This window comes from Symphalangus syndactylus, chromosome 16 (assembly GCF_028878055.3).
Source record: "Symphalangus syndactylus isolate Jambi chromosome 16, NHGRI_mSymSyn1-v2.1_pri, whole genome shotgun sequence".
NCBI classification, from domain to species: Eukaryota; Metazoa; Chordata; class Mammalia; order Primates; family Hylobatidae; genus Symphalangus; species Symphalangus syndactylus.
In genome coordinates this window covers 87,817,308-87,831,341 of record NC_072438.2, presented here as the reverse complement: position 1 = coordinate 87,831,341, position 14,034 = coordinate 87,817,308, and the positions used below count along the sequence as shown (strand labels likewise).

General features: G+C 46.1%; 1 long non-coding RNA gene across 1 annotated transcript; it reads left to right on the top strand.

Annotated features, from left to right (window-relative positions):
- The first annotated feature begins 4,363 nt into the window (after positions 1–4,363).
- Positions 4,364–13,784, top strand: LOC134732767 (uncharacterized). Its single transcript, XR_010116255.1, has 3 exons — positions 4,364–5,210; positions 10,336–10,464; positions 13,161–13,784. It is a non-coding gene; the product is annotated as an uncharacterized lncRNA (long non-coding RNA).
- The last annotated feature ends 250 nt before the right edge of the window (positions 13,785–14,034 follow it).

The following is a 14,034-nucleotide window of genomic DNA, read 5'->3' as shown; positions in this document are numbered from 1 at the left end:
GGGGATAAGACTATGGAACTGTATATTTAGAGCTCAGACGGCAAGTGAAGGATCCATAGGGATGAGGGAGGGGTGGGGTGCAGTGACTCACGGCTATCATCTCAGCAATTTGGGAGGCCAAGCTGGGAGAATCGCTTGAGCTCAGGAGTTTGAGATCAGCCTGGGCAATACAGTGAAACCCCATCTCTATTTTTAAAAATAAAAAAAGGTATTAAGCAAAAAGATGAGGGAGGGATTGGAGTGTGCATTGCCCATTTTATTTTATTTTTTAATCATAATTATTAGCTATTCTTGGATTGAGCATTTTCCATGTGCCAGGAATGTTGTTAGGCACCTCACATGCGCTGTGATGTGCAATCTTCAGAGCAACTCCCTGAGGGAGGGACTGTTCATTATCACCCAGTAATGAATCTGACCAGAGGAGTTGAGCGGACCATGAAAGAGACTCAGGATCACAAAATAGCAAAGCTGCAAGGAATTTTAGAGATTATTTAGTCCAAGGGTCTATCCTGTGCTTTAGTTTAAAAAGAGACAGAAAGGGCTGGGTGCAGTGGCTCACACCTGTAATCCCAGCACTTCAGGAGGCCTAGGCAGGGAGATCCCTTGAGCCCAGGAGTTCGTGGTTACAGTGAGCTATGATTGCATCACTGTACTGTAGCCTGAGCAAAAGAATGAGACTCTGTCTAAAAAAAAAAAAAAAAAAAAGGAGAGCAAAAGAAGAAAAGGCAAAGCATTCCTGGAAGGACAGCAGCTATGTGGGTGGTTTCTCAAAATGAGGAAACGGGATAGTTTGGGACAGGGGTCTGTGCCACAGGCTTCGGAGAAGAGACAGTGGGGTCAGGCCTCCTCAAAGCTGGAGCAAGGTCACCGCTAGAGCAGTGATGGGGGCTGCCTTGATCATAATTGCACAACTAGCCTCTCTAGGGCACTGCATTGTTTCCAACCTACTTTTCATATCAAGTATAGTAGTTCCTCACAACTCATCTATGAGAAGGTCTTTCGGTTGAATTCTTTTGGTAGAAATCTAAGGCAAATCAGCTTAAACTAGCCTAAGCTGAAAAGAGGGATTTATTATGAAGATACAGTATGTTCCACAGAACCCAATTCAAAGGCAAAGCGGCCTCAGGGAGGAACTGGTACTAGAGACTCAGCTATTGTTAGGACTTGCCCTGCCTCTCTAATTACTATTCCCCCTGACCTCCTGCCTGTTACCTTTTGCTTGTCTGGTCCAGGTGGGGGTAGCAAATGCCCAACCCATAGCGTCTGAGCTTAGATATTAGGTCCCTTTTTCCCTCAGGTCTATATGCCAACAAAAGAGACTCTGAGTGGCCCAGCTTGGATCAGGTTCCCATCCTGATGCAATCAGATGAGTCAGGGGACGGGGTCATGTTGTCCATCATGACTAGTGGGTGCCCCAGGGAGAAGTGGCCGAGCAGACAACTCAACAGATGTCTTACACATGGCAGCCTGCTGTGTAACACAAGTATACATTATCCCATATTTACAAATTTTCAAAGATGCCTCTGCCTAACAAGGCTCAACTACTCCAGTGACAATCCCAAGTGTACTCTCTTTCCCCAACAGAAGACAATTCAACTCAATAACTCATATCCAGCCACTGTAGGCAATACTGGGGTCCTGGCACCAGGGTTCATAGACAGTGCCATCTTTTTCCATATAAGGGAATATTGACCCCTTTGACATATAATATGATGGTCTCAGGGTCCAGGGCTTAGGAAGTGGATCTATTTGGATACCATTATTTAACCTATCACAAGTAGTCATTAAAAAGGTAAAGCAGGCCAGGCACGGTGGTTCATGCCTGTAATCCTAGCACTTTGGGAGGCTGAGGCAGGCGGATCACGAGGTCAGGAGTTCAAGATCAGCCTGGCCAACATGGTGAAGCCCCGTCTCTACTAAAGATACAAAAATTAGGCTGGGCGCAGTGGCTCACGCCTGTAATCCCAGCACTTTGGGAGGCCGAGGCGGGCAGATCACAAGGTCAGGAGATCGAGACCATCCTGGCTAACATGGTGAAACCCCGTCTCTACTAAAAATACAAAAAAAAATTAGCTGGGCATGATGGCGGGCGCCTGTAGTCCCAGCTACGCGGGAGGTTGAGGCAGGAGAATGGCGTGAACCCAGGAGGCGGAGCTTGCAGTGAGCCGAGATCGCGCCACTGCACTCTCGCCTGGGCGACAGAGCGAGACTCCGTCTCAAAAAAAAAAAAAAAAAATACAAAAATTAGCTGGGCTTGGTGGTGATCACCTGTAGTCCCAGCTAATCAGGAGGCTGAGGCAGGAGAATCACTTGAACCTGTGAGGCAGAGGTTGCAGTGAGCCAAGATTGCACCACTGCACTCCACCCTGGGTGACAGAGCGAGACTCCATCTCAAAAAAAAAAAAAAAAAAAGTAAAACAAAACAGGTGAAATTGATTTTTAATATATTTTGTTTAACCTAATGTATCCAAGGCATTATTATTATTACAACACGTAATCAATATAAAAATATCAGTGTGATATCTTACATTCTTTTTTCCGACTAGATCTTCAGAACCTGTGTGTTTGCACAGGCTTTCTCTTATGTCTGCATCTTGTGATGAGTTGTTCTTGGACTGGGGCATAGCTGCACACACCATGGGGTCGTATTCTGCTAGAGGGACCCACCCAGGATCTCTGCTTTCATAGGGAAGGGTGGCTTTGCCCAGGAGAATAAGCACCTTGGGTTCGGTTGCCTGGCACCCTGCGACTAGGTGCCAGATATTCAGAGGCCACGTGCCTGCCCTGGCTTAATCAGTTGGCAAAGGCCCTCTGTCTGGCACCTGGGGACCCTGGCCATGCCTTTTCCCATGGGAAGTTGAATCCAGGTGCAACCCTTTTCCCTGGCAGTTGTGTGTGTGGAGAGGGTGGCCTGGCAGGGCTGAGTCCTTGCACCTCACTTCCTGTTGCCAGGAAATGGAAACACGGAAAAGCACTCATAGTCGCCCACTGGGCAGGCCTGGACTTCTGCACAGCCGAAAATGGTAGAAATAGGATGTTAGGTCTAATTCCAAAGCCAGTTCTCTCAGCTACATATTCTTCTGCTCCTTCCCATGGGAAAAGGCACAGCCAGCATCTCCGGGTGCCAGACAGAGGGCCTTTCCCAACTGATTGAGCCGGGGCGGGCACCTTACCTCTGAACATCTGGCATCTGGTGCAGGGTGCCTTTGCTTGTCTGGTCCAGACAGGGTAGAAAATGCCCATCCCATAGCGTCTGAGCTTAGATATTAGGTCCTTTCCTCCCAGGTCTATATGTCAGCAAAAGAGAGCCTGAGTAGTCTAGCTTGGGCAGGTGCCCACCCTGATGCAATCAGACGAGTCAGGGGATGGGGCCATATTGCCACCATGACTACTGGCTTGATAGGTGGTGACCCTATCACCACCTATGGTGCACTGAGACAGAGATTGCTTTGGAAGGCAGCCCCCACTTGGACTGAGGTAGGACAGCAGGCAGGCAGGGGCAGGATCAGGGGCAGGAATCGGGACAAACCAGGATGTGGTCCACATGGCCAAAGTAAAGACAGGAGCTTCAGGAAGAGTCTTCGGGTGTGGCCAGACCTGAGCTGGAAGCCATGGCCGGGCTGCTCACAGGGAGACCTGTTTTGGATGGAGATGAACTGTTAAGTTGTTTGTTTTTCAGTGAACTGCCCCACCCAAGAATGTTCCAGTTATGCCTTAAAAGGCTTAGCCCCTCCAGAGAGGGTCTGGTTTCCCTGAGTCGGTGATTTTGTTGCCTTCTGTCTAAGAATCCTGCCAGTTTGTCTCCAAAAGAGTGTTTGCCCTTGGGGTGGATGGGGGCTCAGCCGGCTCTGGACTGAGACGCAGTCCTCTTAGGCTGTGATTCAGTAACTTTCCAATTCCCTCCCACAGCACTGGGGCCACAGGTGGGCGTTTGGCTTAAACCTGAAACTAACCCCATTGGCTCCAGTCACCAGAGCTGTCTGCATGTAACAGGTATCCATACATGTTGCCAACCAGCAGCTCTTATCTTGGGGTAGCTTGGCTGTCAACCAGGCCAGGGGAGCTGATTGCTGGAGGCCTCATCTCAGAAGCAAAGAAAAGCATCGTGTCCTTGCTCTAGTGTTTTCCAAGGACTCTAATAAGTGCCTGATATGGTCTGGCTGTGTCCCCACTCAAATCTCATCTTGAATTGCCATATGTTGTGGGAGGTACCCGGTGGGAGGTAGTTGAATCATGGGGGCAAGTCTTTCCCGTGCTGTTCTTGTGATAGTGAATAAGTCTCACGAGATCTGATGGTTGTATAAAGAGGAGTTCCCCTGCACAAGTTCTGTCTCTTTGCTTGCTCCTATTCATATAAGAGATGACGTGCTCCTCCTTGCTTTCCGCCGTGATTGTGAGGCCTCCCCAGCCATGTGGAACTGTAAGTCCATTGAACCTCTTTCTTCTGTAAACTGCCAAGTCTCAGGTGTATCTTTATCAGCAGCATGAGAACAGACTAATACAGTGCCTTTCAAACATGTTTGCAATGATGTTTTCAGTGTGTGCCCACCTCTCTTTGGTGAATCCATGAAGAATATTTAGCACAAATCTCAACAATTGTGTAGATCAAGAACAAGTTATTGGTATCCCAGTTTCCAATTCGAATAACAGCACGAGTTTATTTGGCTTGATTTCCCCAGGGCTTACCTTTTTCCCACAAAATATCATATATTTAAATGTGTTCAATCTCCAAAACAGCATAATAGTCATTACAGAGAAGGTTGATTGTGTTTTCTGAACAAAAAGTACAATTTTTGCTACTTTTTAGAGTCAGTCTGGGAGGTGTAATTGGAGGCAGAAATATTTAAGTTTGGGCTCATCTATTAAAAGATCAAAGAACACATTATTTGAATTGTGGCTGCCCCAAAAGTACATTCAGGTCATTTGATGGAGATCCTGGCATCCATTGAGTCCAACATTCACCCCACCTTTTATGTGTACTGGCAGAAGCAGACTCAGTAACAATGTAGGAGGCCTAGCCAGTGACATTCTTTCTTGTCATAGTAATCTCTATTTCTTTTTTCTTATTGTTCTTAGAGTCCCAGTGGAGAAGATTGGGCATGGCAGTGAAAGAGCTAAAACAGGTGACGGGCCAGGAGGAAAGACAGGATGTGTAAAGTTCCTGGACAAATAATAATTAGTAATAAAAATAAGAACAAGCACAGCAACAGGTAGTACTTATCACTTATATGCTATGTGCCATACTATGCTGGGTGCTTGACGTGGGTTACCTCATTCATTCATCCAATTGTTCAGCAGTTACTAATGTGTCAAGCAACATTGCAGGTACTAAGGGCACAGCAATGAATAAAACAAAGTCCTTGTTCTTGTGGAGTTTGCACTCTAGTAGGGAGATAGACAACAAACAAATACATACATAATGCCAAGGAGATGAGTGCTAAGAGGGAAAATAAATCTGAGCATGGGAAAGAGGGGGTCAGAGCGTCCCAAGGGAGGTCGCTCTGTTGAGTAGGTATCTGTCTGCTTTGCACACAGTCAACAACAGGCCCTAAGCCTGGGAAGGGCTTCACAATGCATGGTAGGGGATGAAGGCCATGGGGTAGCTAGGGATCCCAGTGAAATGGAGAAGCCACTAGAGATTGTTGAGCAGGGACATATTTTGAGATTGTCTTTGAAGGAATCACTCTGCCTGCTTGGTGGAGAAGAGGCTAGGGAAGGAATGGGAGGAGGCAGGGAGACTGGTTCACAGGCTACTCCAATAGTTGAGGAAGAGATGGTGATGGCATGAAGCTTGAGCTAAAACTGGAGGAGGTGAGAAATGGTGGGTCTGGGATCTTCTCTGAAGTTATGGTGGTGGCAAAATAGCTGATGGACTTGAATGTGGTGTGAGTGCAAGAGAAGAGTCAGGGATGTCATCTAAGTTTTTGGCTGGAGCTCAAACTAAGGGTACCATTTCCTAACATGAGTGCCTGAGGGAGGAGCTGGTCTGGAAATGGAAATCAAGCGTTTGGAGTGGATGTACTGCCTTTGTGCTGCTCCGTAGACATCAAGTAGAGATGTCATAGACAGAGCTGAGTACCTAAACTAGTCTGGAGCTCAGAGGGAAGGCTCGAGATTAAGATTTAGGAGACATCAGCAGAAATGTGATCCCTGAGGTCAGAGGCCTGGATGACCAACAAAGGAGGGAGAAGATGTGAGGTCCAAGAACCAACTTCTCAGTACTCCAAGCTTCACACATAGGAAAGGGACAGATGCTGAGGGGAGTTGAAGGAGGGAAGGAAACCAGAAGAGAGTGCTTATTTTGACAGCAAATGGAGGAAGTGCTCTAATAAACTCAGTATGATGAGTACTGAGAATTGACCACAGGGTTTAGCAATGTGGATTTCATTAGTCTCAAAACCTTATGTGGTAGACACTGTTATTTTCCTCATTTTTCTTTCTTTCTTTTTCTTTTCTTTTCTTTTCTTTTCTTTTTTTTGAGATGGAGTCTTGCTCTGTTGCCCAGGCTGGAGTATAGTGGCGTGATCTCAGCTCCCTGCAACCTCCACCTCCCGGGTTCAAATTCTCCTGCCTCAGGCTCCCAAGTAGCTGGGATTACAAGTGCCTACCAGCACGCCTGGCTAATTTTTATTTTTATTTTTATTTTTTATTTTTAGTAGAGACGGTGTTTCACCATGCTGGCTAGGCTGGTTTCGAACTCCTGACCTCAAGTGATCTGCCCGCCTCGGCCTCCCAAAGTGCTAGGATTACAGGCATGAGCCACCGCGCCCGGCTATTTTCCTCACTTTTCAGAGGAGAAAGCCAAGATTCAGAGAGGCTTGAGTAACTTGCCTGGATGGAAAACAGTATGGAGGCTCCTCAAAAAATTAAAAATAGAACTACCATATGATCCAGCACCCCCACTACTGGGTATCTATCCAGAGGAAATATAATCAGTATATCAAAGAGATGTCTGCACTCCCATGTTCATTGCAGCACTGTTTACAATAGCTGAGACATGAAATCAACCAAAGTGTCCATCAATGGATGAATGAATAAAGGAGGTATGGTATACAAACACCATGGAATACTATTCAGCCTTAAAAAAGAAGAAAATCTTGTCATTTGCTACAACATAGATGAACCCAGAGAATATTATATTAAGTAAAATAAGTCCGGCATAGAAAGACAAATACCACATATCTCACTTATATGTGAAATGTAAACAAGTCAAAGTCATAGAACTAGAGAGTAGAATGGTGGTTACTATTTTGGGGAAGACTAGGGAGATGTTGGTCAGAGGACATAAAGCTTCACTTGGATGGGAAGAGTAAGTTCAACAAATCCATTGTACATCATGGTAACTACAGTTAATAACATATATAGTATGTAAGAGAGTAGATTTTAGGGCCAGGCACAGTGGCTCACGCCTGTAATCCCAGCACTTTGGGAGGCCAAGGTGGGCGGATCACAAGGTCAGGAGATCGAGACCATCCTGGCTAGCACGGTGAAACCCCCATCTCTACTAAAAATACAAAAAAATCAGCTGGGCATGGTGGTGTGTGCCTGTAGTCCCAGCTACTCGGGAGGCTGAGGCAGGAGAATCGCTTGAACTCAGGAGGCGGAAGTTGCAGTGAGCCGAAGTCGTGCCACTGCACTCCAGCCTGGGCAACGGAGTGAGACTCCATCTCAAAAAAAAAAAAAAAAAAGAGAGAGAGAGATTTTAAATGTTTTTACCACAAAAAAGGTAAGTATGTGAGGTAATGCATATATATATTTTTATTTGAGATAGAGTCTCACTCTGTTGCCCAGGTTGGAGTGCAGTGGCATGAACTTGGCTCACTGCAAACTTGACCTCCTGGATTCAAGCCCTTCTCCTGCCTCAGCCTCCCAAGTAGCTGGGACCAAAGGCTTGCACCACCATGCCTGGCTAATTTTTGTATTTTCAGTAGAAACCAGGTTTTACTATGTTGTCCAGGCTGGTCTTGAACTCCTGGCCTCAAGTGATCTGTCCGCCTTGGCCTCCCAAAGTGCTGAGATTACAGGTGCAAGCCACTGTGCCTGGCCTGGTAATATATATGTTAAACAGTGTGATTTAGCATTCCACAATGTATGCACTTATCAATGTACATCATAAATATATACAATTTTTTTTTTTTTGAGATGAAGTCTTGGCTCTGTCGCACAGGCTGGAGTGCAGTGGTGCGATCTCGGCTCACTGCAAGCTCCGCCTCCCGGGTTCACGCCATTCTCCTGCCTCAGCCTCCAGAGTAGCTGGGACTACAGGCGCCCACCACCACACCCGGCTGATTTTTTTGTATTTTTAGTAGAGACTGGGTTTCACTGTGTTAGCCAGGATGGTCTCGATCTCCTGACCTCGTGATCCACCAGCCTTAGCCTCCCAAAGTGCTGGGATTACAGGAGTGAGCCATCGCACCCGGCCAAATATATACAATTTTTACTTGTCAATTAAGAAAAAAAAAAACCCAGCAGCTTGCCTGAGCTCACATCATCAAGTGATACAGCCAGGATTCACACCCAGGCTCTCTAACGTCAGAGGCTGCCAGCTCCACGCCCAGGGCTACTCTGGAGACACACATTTCCCTTCTTACTACCAGTTGTAGAGTCCTGGGCTTTTTACCTCAACTACCAGGTAAACAGCAGCAATGCTCCAGGGAAGAAGCCTAGCTCACTTCACCTCTGTTTGCAGGATGAGAGATTCCTGCCGAATTTTCAGAGAACGATTCGAAATGAGGCCAGAGAGAGGATAATGGAGAGCATTTAGAAGCCTGCCTCACTACTTATCTTTGGTTTTAGCTCATGATTGCTTTAAAAATTTCTTATTAGCATGAGAGAGAGAGAGAGGAAAAGAAGACTGAAAATAAAAAATTTTTACACCAAAAAATGTAGTGGGAGATTTGTAGGCTTTTCTGCCAGACTGCAGGCTACAAAACAGATACGTGGGTAAAACCTAAGCTCTTCATGTTTGTTCTTTCTCATTTCATCTCTTGTATGCTTAATGCACATTAAAGAAAAGCTAATTAGGCTACGATAGGAAAAGCACAAATAATCCTCATTCCTAAACAATGCTATCTATTCACTGCAAAATATTTTGCATGAAAAGGTATTTTCTCATTTTGAGGAAAAAAAAAAGGTAGCGAATGAACCGCCCTACTTTATATTTTAGTTTCTGACTATATGTTCTTAAAATGCCTCAATAATCTGAACATAGATTTTCAAATCTGGGTTTCCTAATCCAAAGCCAAATGGATTGAGAATAGGTTTTATAGGCCCGTGGTGCCAATACAGTTTTCTAGATGATAGTTATAACACAAAAGATTTTTTTTTTTTTTTAGTTTTTTTGAAGCAGAGTCTCCCTCTGTTGCCTGGGCTGGAGTGCAGTAGTGTGATCTTGGCTCACTGAAACCTCTGCCTACTGGGCTTAAGTGGCCCTCCCACCTCACCCTCCCAAGTAGCTGGGACCACAGGCACATGCCACCACACCCGGCTAATTTTTGTATTTTTGGTAGAGACAGGGTTTCGCCCTGTTGCCCAGGCTGGTCTCAAACTCCTGAGCTCAAATGAACCACCCACCTCTGCCTCCTAAAATGCTGGGATTACAGGCCTGAGCCACCGCACCTGCCAAGATTCTTCATTTCAATGTGAATACGTTTCCTAGGGCTAACAACAAGTTACCAAACCCTGGGTGGCTTAAAACAACAAGATTTCAGGTTCTTGTCATCTGGAGGTCTGAAGTCTGGAGTCAAGGAATCAGCAGGGCTCTGCTCCCTCCGAAGGCTCCAGGAGAGAATCTTTCTTTGCTTCTTCCAGCATCTGGTGGCTGCAGGCATTCCCTGGCTTGTGGCAACGTAAATCCCGTTTCTGCTTCTGTCTTTATATGGTTTCTTCTCTGTGTGTTAAATCTGTCTCTGCCTTTCTTTGATAAGGACACTGTGATTGGATTTAGGGCCCACTCTAAATCCAGGATGGTCTCATTTTGAGATCATTAGTTATGTCTGCAAACACCATTTTCCAAATAAGATCACATTCACAAGTTTTGATGCTTAGGATTTGAATATATGTTTTGAGGTCACTGTATTTTAGGGACATATATTTATGGATCACTGTTGGGGTGACCCATGGTGGATTACCATTCCACCCGCTATACCATGTTACCCCTGAAGGTAGTGGGAAGGAATTAGAGGTTTGGGGTGTGGTCTTCCTCTGATGTCCACTTCTTAAATGTTTGCACACAATGCCACATTCAATAGAATATCGTACACATGTGTAAGTAGTCTAGCGAAACAAATGAGAGATAGAGAACACGGTGGTTCACTTTGTGGTCCGTCCTTGCAGGTGTCTGGGGCAACAGCAGAGTGGAAAGAGAACGTGTAGATCAGACATACCCAGGTGGAAACTGACTCTACCAATGACTGGCTGGCTGCAATACCTTGGCGATTATCCTTAACCTAGCCTCAACCTGTGGTAAGTGAGTCCTAATCCTGACCTCAGAATGTCTTGTCCCTGGGAAATCAGAGGTGCCAAATGTGGAACCCCTTGCACAATGCCTACATGATTCCACAAATGATTCCTCTCCGTGCTGAGCCAGGATGCCTGTCTTCCCTCCTGGTGCCATTTCAGCATTCAGTTTTTCATCCTTGGAGCTCCCCAGCTACAGGAAGAAGCAGGAGCCCTGGTCTGGTTCCTCGTATCTTTGGCCAGTGAGTCTGCTCGAGCCCTCTGTTCCACCAGGATGCTTCCAGTCCACATATGCAGTCCTTCCTTTTTGGCTGCCTCTGTCTCTTGCCCAGAGACTGTAGTAGCTTTTCTCATCTGTTCATTAGGACCCCCTGGTATTTAGCCTATCGCCTCCGTAAGGCATCCAGTAGGCTTGTGAGGAATACAAAGATGAGTCCCATAGTCCATACCTGAGGGATGGGACCCTGTTGATGGCTTCTAACGTCTCTGAGCTAGTTCATGAGGAGATCCCAAGCTGGGCTTCGGGACGCTGTGTGTGAAGTGGATTTAAGGGGCAAAGAATTGGAAGCAGCAAGGAGTAGGCCTGTCTGGCAGTTTAGGAACTGTGGACTGAACGAGGCTGCTGGTAACAGGAATGAAAAAGAAGGGTCTGGAGATAGGAGCCACAGGTTATGCGGTTGATTGGTGCTGGGCCACGGGCCATCCGAGTGGTGCAGGTGGTACCATCCTCTCAGCTGTGGTGAATGGCGGGCTGCTCGGCGTGAGGAGGGAGCCCTGGACTACTGTGTGTGAGCCCAGCCGGTCCCCTTATGTCTCTGAGCTCCTCTGTAAAATAATAAATAAAACAAGCAAACAAACACACAAACACAAAGCCCCAGAAATTATAGGTTGTTTGGAAATATAACTAAGATCGTGGGCATAGATCCAAGTAAATGTTATTAAACTCCATTGTTCTTTTGTAACATAATATAAAGTAATTTTAAGTCAGACACCTCTAGGGCAGAGAGCCCTTCTCTCTGTTCCACCATCATTATCCTTTAAGACATCTAGAGGAGCGATGAATGCAATCAAATGAAGGTAAAGTAATTTCAGATCAGTACCAAGGCTCTGACACCCATCATATCCAGTCCAGTTGTTGACTTTTTTCACAAGAATTGGGCTGGGGCAGCGCTTCCCAAACCCTAATGGATTTCCCAATCCTCTGGGGATCTTGTTAAAAATTCAGACTTGAATTCAGCCGTTGTTGGCCAGGGCCCCAAATTCTGCATTTCTAGCAAATTCCCAGGTGATGCCAACATTGCAGCTCAGAGGACCACACTGTGAGTGGCAGGAGCGAGGAGCACCTGGGATTCAGTCGTTCAAATACTCTACGCCCAGGATTTCTTGAAAGCTATCAGTTGCAACTTCTCTCTCCTTTTTCACTGAAAGCTCATCTTCTTCTTCTTTTTTTTTTTGAGACAGAGTCTCACCCTGTCACCCAGGCTGGAGTGCAGTGACGCGATCTCGGCTCACTGCAACCTCTGCCTCCCAAGTTCAAGTGATTCTCCTGCCTCAGCCTCCCAAGTAGCTGGGACTACAGACATGCGCCACCACAGTTAACTTTTGGATTTTTAGTAAAGACGGGGTTTCACCATGTTGGCCAGGCTGGTCTCAAACTCCTGACCTCAAGTGATCCATCTACCTCAGCCTCCCAATGTGCTGGGATTATAGGCATGAGTCACCTCTCCCAGCCTCATCTTCTTCAGGTCAGAATTGACAGAGAAGAATTTCCTTAGGGCAACTCATATAGAAGGGAGCCAGGGAGGCAAAGGAAAATTACTGCTTTGAGGAAAGCCATTTCTTCAAGCAGTTAACACGGTGACCTAGGATTACAGAAGGAAGTTTAGTCTGCCAGACTTTCATCCACACATTTTAGGTATGGCAGTATGACTTCGTCTGATTCTCATCTGAAAGCCTAATTGATAATTTTGTTTTGTTTTAGTCTCATGTCCTGTAAGATTTTCCTTAGATTCCACCTCCTCTGAGAGGCCTCTCCTTTTCTATTTTTTTTTCCTAACTCTCAATCCTCTATAACAGGGACCCCCAGTGCCCAGGGCTGTGGACCTGTACTGGTCTGTGGCCTGTTAGGAACCCAGCTACACAGCAGGAGGTGAGTGGCAGGCAAGTGAGCATGACCGCCTGAGCTCCGCCTCCTTCACATAGTGGTGGCACTAGATTCTCATAGGAGTGAAAACCCTATTGTGAACTGCAGATGCAAGAGACGCAGTTTGCATGCTTCTTATGAGAATCTAACTAATGCCTGATGATCCAAGGTGGAACCGTTTTATCCTAAAACCAACCTCCCCTACTCCATCTGTGGAAAAATTGTCTTCCATGAAACCGGTCCCTGGTGCCGAAAAGGTTGGGGACTGCTGCTCTATAATCTCCTTGGCCTCCAGTATCTGCCTGTATCCTAACTCTGGCTTCCCTGTATCTGGCCACCCTTTTGTGGGTCTCCTTCAGAGTGTGATCTCCTTGAAGGCAAAGAGGAGATTCTAGACCCTGTAGTCAGGGGTCTTAGAGAATGTCTGGCATATTCATAGACACTCAGGTCTAGTAACAGTTATGTCAATAGTTACAAATTTGTTGAAGCAAAGACCCTTTGCTAATCCTCATTTAATCCTAACATCTTGATGAATTTTTGCTGTGTCTCCATTTTGCAGACACGGCAATGGCAGCTTAGAGAGGTTAAGCTACTTGAGTCACACGCTTGTCAGGTGGAGGAGCTTAACCTTGGATGCAGGAGTATCCGTTTCTACTGTCTGAACTCTTCCTAACTGCTTTGGAATGACGGAATGAGGAAATGCACCCAATGTGAATTTTGTGTTCACCATTACCTGCAAAATGTCGGTGGCTAATCCCAGCTTTGGCTGACCGTCCTGATATCCAGAGCAATGGTTCCTAAATTTTGGTCCATGGTCCAGTGCCAGCTTAGGACCAAGGATTCACCAGTCTTTGATGTGAGGAAAATAAGAACATAAAATTGGCTAGGCGTGGTGGCTCACGGCCGTAATCCCAACAATTTGGGAGGCCGAGGCGGGTGGATGACCTGAGGTCGGGAGTTTGAGACCAGCCTGACCAACGTGGTGAAACCCCATCTCTACCAAAAATACAAAAATTAGCTGGGCTTGGTGGCGCATGCCTGTAATCGCAGCTACTCGGGAGGCTGAGGCAGGAGAATCGCTTGAACCTGGGAGAGGGGGCATTGCAGCGAGCCAAGATCACACCACTGCTCTCCAGCCTGGGCAACAGAGTGAAACTCCATCTCAAAAATAAATAAATAAATAAATAAATGAAATAATGGTATAGGAATTCGTAGTGTTGTTGTCATTGTTATTTTTGTTTTTAAGTGCTCTTACTTGGCAAAATAAACTTATCATACTGAGTTGAAATCCCACTTTTTTTAGATTGCTGTGGAATCCCAATGCCTGAGAATGATTGCTGTGGAGAAAGGAGGAAGTAATAAAGTCCTGGGCCTCTGAGAGCAAATAGGAAGGTGCCTTTAATGGATGATTTTAGTGGAGACTGCAATACAAA